Source organism: Serinus canaria, chromosome 20, assembly GCF_022539315.1.
Source record: "Serinus canaria isolate serCan28SL12 chromosome 20, serCan2020, whole genome shotgun sequence".
In the NCBI taxonomy this organism is placed as follows: Eukaryota; Metazoa; Chordata; class Aves; order Passeriformes; family Fringillidae; genus Serinus; species Serinus canaria.
In genome coordinates, this window is record NC_066333.1 from 4977664 (window position 1) to 4983653 (window position 5990).

Below are 5990 nucleotides of genomic sequence, written 5' to 3' on the forward strand. Positions count from 1 at the left end.
CCTTAAGTCCAGCCTTCCTGCTCCCAGGGTACATTTCCCCTCTGTGTGTTGGGGCTGCTGCAGTCACTCCATCCTCTCCCCCTGATGCTGTGTTAAACAGTTATCAGTTCCTGAGGGAGACTCGGGATAAAACACCACTCCTCCCATGTGCTGAGAGCTGCCAGGGTTGTGTACCCTGGCACAAGTACAACAGAAACTGAGCCTTGGCCTGCAGCAATGTAACACCCAGATAAACAAGTCTGCCAGAAAGAGGCCGGGCTGAGGCTGCAGCGCTGGGGAGAGGCTGAACCAAACACCCCAGAGCTGCAGATAGCTGCAAGACAGGGTGTATCCAGGAAACCCGGGCTGCTCCGTGCTGCTCCATCCCTCCTGGCAGCAGCCCAGTGCATCCCCCACAGCCAGCCCTCCCCACACCACGCCTGCCAAGAATGCAGGGCAAAAGACACCACGCAGAGCTGGGCAGGGGAATCCTTCTGCTGTGTGGCTTCAGTGTATTTGGCCATGGGAACATGCCCAGTGGGGGAGAGGGGAGTCACTCACTTGCCAAAACCCTGGCTGAAGGTGAGCCCATGGCTGGTTGAACCCTGGGGGTGGTAGGGACAGACCCCAGCTGTGCTCAAAGTACAAGGGAGAAAGGAAAAAGATTTGCTCAAAGGAGAAAGATTGAACAGCAAAAACCTGTTCTCTCCTCCAGAACTGGGGATTATTTCTGCCTTTCTTACAGCTGCCTCCAGAAGCACCACCTGCCTCCTGCCACAAAGCCTCTCTTCCACTCCTGGGCACTGGAACCAGGAAGGAAAGCCCTTCCTGCAAGGGGAGACAGTGGAAGAGACCTGGGCTGGCAGAGCATCCTCCAGAGAAGGAATGGGCTCTTTGCACACAGGCCTGGCTCCTGAGTTACACACTATAAATCAGGTAATTTTTGAGAAGAATCATGATCTCTAGATGTCTGAGCACTGGACCCCTGCCCATTCTACCAATGAGAGCAGGTAGAGCCAGAAGATGCCCCCCATCTTCTCCTCCTTCTCTTTTGGGTTCAAATTGATCTCCTTCTGCTTTTCCACAGCCTTTGGAAAGACTTGCAAGGCTCCTGTGCCCAAGCAATGAAGATCAGAAGTCCCCAGCAGTGACAGGCACTCTCCACCCCCAGTGCTCCCCGGGCAGCAGCCGCCCCAGGGCTGGCTCAGCTCCTGCACCCTAATCCCACCTTGCCCTGCAGAGCAGCCCAGAGCAGCTGGCACCCTACACACAGCCCAGATGTGGCTGCTGCTGTCCACTGTGGCTTAGATCTCATTAGGGTTTGGATGGATTAGAGGCCAACAGGGACAGGCTGCTCTGGGCAGCCTCTCCTGCCTTTCACATGCTAAAGGGAGCTGCAGACAGCCAGGACATGCCAGGAGCTTCAGCAGTGCCATCACCCACCCCTGCCACCCAGCACACCAGCTGTGGAGGCCCTGGAGGGTGGTTCATTGATATCAAGGCACTTTTTGAAATTGGGGTTTTCTTCTCCTGCCATGGGAACTGACCTGCTCTGTGGAAAGCCACGAGCAGCAGGGAGCTTGCAAGGCTCAGTGTAGATAGCCTCTGCCTGAGGGGTGTTTGTTCACTAAAGTGGGCTGCCTTCAGTGAGGAGAGAAAGGACATCCAATTAAAAACATTCAATCAGGTTAGAGGCACATGCACAAAACCAGCAAAGACCAATCTTGTTTGCAGTGGAGACTGGCAGTGTTCTATGGAGAAATGTGGGCCATGGAGTGCCTGGTACATCACTTATGTTCAAGGAATCATCTGGCAGAAGTGTGAAGGAGCTCTGTTCACAGACCCCATCACAAAGGACTGCATTTTCCTCCTGAAGCCTGTTGCCAGTACCAGGTAATAAAAACACCAAGCCAGTTTTTCTATCAAGATTTTTCTTTTGTCTTCAAAATGGAGAGGGTGCCAAAGTTGAGGAGAGCACTTTAAATCAGAAAGAATGGTACACCACAGCTTGACTTCATTTGGGGGAATTTAAAACTGAAGAATGACTCAGGAAAAAAGTTTCTGCAAACCTTGACTCTGATTTCATCAGCTGAGGGACAAAACCCTGTCAGCTCTGCTACAGACTCTGGCTGGAGCAGTCACATGCTGCAGATATGAGAGGGAGGCAAGCTGCCGTGAAACTGAGGGATAATTGGTACCTAATAAGTTTAAGTGTTATCAGTGGTATTGTTAAATATAGTTAAATGCAGTTTATCCACCTCTAATTCAGTATTGATCCACTTCTACTGTACACCAAGGAGGCCAAGTGTGCTTGATTTTCAGTGCAACACTTCAGCATCACTGACTGCCCTGGAACCTGTGGGACCTTCTGGAAATGCTGGTTGACCTCAGCAATCCCCACTCAAGATTAGCTTAATGCAAGTCCAGTGATAACTGCAGTTTCATTAGTAAAGCTCCAGCTCCTTGAGTCATTAAACCCTGTGAAGAACTCTTTTTCTCCTTGTTTCTTTAAACATTTATAACCTCCAGCATGACACTGAAAAAGGCACAAAAGTCTGAGCTCTAAAATCTCAGGACCTAAAAATCCAATTTATAAAAGCTTTGAAAATTATTATTATTCTCTAAGCCCATGTGCCTGCAGTGAAACCCACTGCCTATTTGCAGCCTGACTCAGGCTGCCCCATTGCCTGGAGCTGGCAGTTCTCCTTCCTGCTCCCTTCCCAGTGCTCCTGTGCGCTCCTGGATGCAGAGGGGAGATGTGTGGAAGGGGAGATGGGTGCAGAGGCTGAGCTGCCCTGCTCCCAGCACTGCCTGCAGCCCTGGATCAGGAGCAGGCAGTGCAGGTGCTCACTGCAGATGGTTTGCATTCCCCACTGCCAGGACTGTCTTGGTGAGCCTCAGGAGCAGAGAAGAGCCAGCTTCCCATTAGCAGCAGGCTGAGATGTCCCCAGTGCACTTTGAAGCATCATCCCTGCTAACCCCCCCCTTGCAGAGTGCTGGGGGACGTGCCAGACTGCTCATGATGCAGAGAGCTCACAGGACATCACACCCTTGCACCTTCCTGGCTTCCCTTCAAAAGCCATGTAGCAAACCAGGGCAGAGGGAGAGCAGGAAATGTGCAAGGGATCCATCCTGCAGCATGCCAAGCCCCCTCCCCTCCCCTCTGGCTCCCACCCCCAGCCCCTTGCAGGATCAGGCCCTTCCTTATGAACTGTCAAGTCATTATCGTCTCTCCCTGCTTGGCATTTAATGCCTCTTGGCAAAAGATTAATGAATTGACTGGCTTTCAACAGGTTTTATGAAGCAAGACAAGAGCATGCCAGCACAGAGAGAATATTAAAGGGAATAGGCAGGGAAGCCTCTCCTGCCTGGTGTGTCTGTGTGCAGGCACGAAGGGCTCCCAGGGAACTGCTGGGCTCCAAGCAAGGGGGAAACTGCAATAAAACCAACATGTGGCCTTCAGCTTACTGCTTTACCTCAGATGAACCCTCATTAAAACTGCTCCCAGAGTTCTGATTTCACACTGAACCCCACACACACACCCCATGAAGATGATTGTTGTATATACTCACATGATGGGAACATGATTTGGGGATTGGGGGATTTAAAGCACTGTTTGTATCTCTGTGGTTGTTTCACTCCAATGTTGTGCCCTCCCAGGCACGCTGTCAGAGTTTGGGTGCACAGGATTGCTCTGTCACAGAGCTGTCTGCACAGGTGAGGGGAGAGAGGAGTGAGAGGTGCCTGCATGATTCATACAGGGGTAACTCAGCCAAAGGGTTCTGGTGACTTCAAAAAGCCTCTGGAGCAAAGACCTCCCTGAAATAGATTTCACGCCATGTAACATGTCCTTCAATATTTTTTATAGTTTTTAAAATATATGGATTGAGTGTTGATTTAGGTCTTTAAAACAAATGAACCATTTTATTCAAGTAATATCTGTGTTAGCAGTGACTGAAACTATTGCAGTGATTATTTGCACATGAGAGTAAAGTAATGGAATTTCAGGCCTGATGAGATCGAGCCAAAATGCTCCTAAGTGCTAGAGAAATTTCAGTTCTGGACCTACTTTGAACTCCATGACTCACATCCCAGACCTAGATTTTTAATCCTCAGTAGTAATTGAAAATATGTGGCACAGAATATCTGTTTCAGGGAAGTTTAAAGGCAGAAAGCCACAGCCCATTGTTCTGATGTTAGAAGGTCCTGACACTGCAAAGTGCTGAGAGGTGCAAGGAATTTCTGATTCCCATGGATGTGAATGCTGTATAAATTTGGTCAGCCTCTCACAGGTCTAGATTGATTAAGAATAGCAGAGCCATGTGATGGCTTATCAATTGTTGGCTCTCCCCATATAGCATTGCATGGTTATTGTTTGGATAGAAGTTAATAGTGCTGATCCCCAGCTGGAGTTTGATGAACTAGGTCCATGGGAAACTAAGGATGAGACTTTCTACAGTACCTCTAAAACCATGCAGCATTTGTAAACCTCTCTAGATCCTTGGCCTAGAAACACCTGCTCAAATAACCAAGAAAAGCAGTTCAGAGGCAGGAGCTGCTTTGGAAAGCACCTGGAGAGCCTGAGGATCAGCAAAGGTGACAGCCACTGCTCTAAGAGGGGTGCCAAAAGGTGTAGGAACTGTGATGGCACTTGGAATGGCCCAGGTGAGTGAGCTGTGGAATGCCAGGACAGTGTGGGGAGGGCTCCTGGGGTGGCACAGCCCTGCTGCTCTCACACCAGTTGCCCCAGGACTGGCTGCTGGTGGCCAAGCAATGCTGCCCTTCTCCTGCTGCAGCACAGGCAGAGCCTTTGCAGCCACACAGAGGATCTGTGAACTTAGAATTAACATCAGGGCTGCTCTCCAGAGCAGGCAGACAAGAGGGAAATGTCAGAGATCTCATGCCATGTGCTTCTTTAAGAGCCCCTGTGGAGATTCATGGCACAGGGCATGTTAAACAGGCAAACATTTCTGCTCACATTTACAGGGAAGTTATCCCACACTGCCACTCCTTCCAGCTTCACAGATGACTGGAAGAGTGGGGAAGGTCCTTTTCAGGTGGTAAAACCTAGAGGCATCCTACTTCTTTTGGTACTAACAAAAAGATGTGCCAGTCTGGGCTGGAGCCTGGCTGGCAGGAGTTGTTCCTCTCTGGCTGTGCTCCTGAGACAGCTGAGGGACACTGAGTGCAGGATAAACACAGGCAGCACTGGGGACCCTCCCTGGCCATTCCACAGGGGATAGTTTCACACCAGTGTAGAAGCTAAAAGACATTTTTCCCTCCACATGGGCTGGAATGAGGCAGTGTCATCCTGTGAGGGACCCTCCCTTTCAGCAGGCAGGTAGGGGGATGCAAGGTGCCACAGGGATATTCAGTGGATACAGGCACACACAGAGCATCATGCTCCCTTGCTCAGGGTTCATCTGACAGTCATTTTGCAAGCAGCTCTCTTTGATAGGACATTGTGAGCAGCATGTTCCAACTGGAATGGTGACATGGCTCCACACCTCGAACCACCCACGTGTATATCAAAACAGCCTCAGCAGATGTGAGGTCCCTGTAGAGGCAGGAGTTCCCAGGAGAAAAAGAATATCCAAAAAACCCCAACTCTGACTGAACCTTGCAACACTGTGCTTTCTATTGTGGCTTCGACCTCTTCTGCCATTGCTTCTGGAGACATTAAATGCCCACCCACTGCTGTGGACATATTTAATCCCTAGGCAGAGACTGTGACAAACTTCTACCTGCAAGAAGAGGAAAGGACATGAGTTACAGCTTCTGTAATGTCCCATTTTTCCAAGGACCAATTCTCCACACTCACTCTAAACCAGTATTTTTTACATAGATGCATTTGAGGCTGTATTAGTGCAGTCTTCATGCTGTTTTCATGCTGACAGCAGCACCAGGGTACACATAACACAGAGAGACTTTCAGGCTTTTGTCTTCTGGAGTTTTGAGTTCAGAGAGCTTTCCATGCTCAGAAATGGGAGACACTCACAATGCATACTTAA

At 49.8% G+C, this 5990-nt stretch overlaps 1 long non-coding RNA gene across 2 annotated transcripts; it reads left to right on the forward strand.

Annotated features, from left to right (window-relative positions):
- Positions 1-437: 437 nt before the first annotated feature.
- Positions 438-2505, forward strand: LOC127060297 (uncharacterized). 2 transcript variants are annotated; one of them, XR_007779185.1, is made up of 3 exons: positions 438-561; positions 725-915; positions 1067-2505. It is a non-coding gene; the product is annotated as an uncharacterized LOC127060297 (long non-coding RNA). The 2 variants fall into 2 exon arrangements; XR_007779184.1 differs by having other exon boundaries at positions 1714-2505.
- The last annotated feature ends 3485 nt before the right edge of the window (positions 2506-5990 follow it).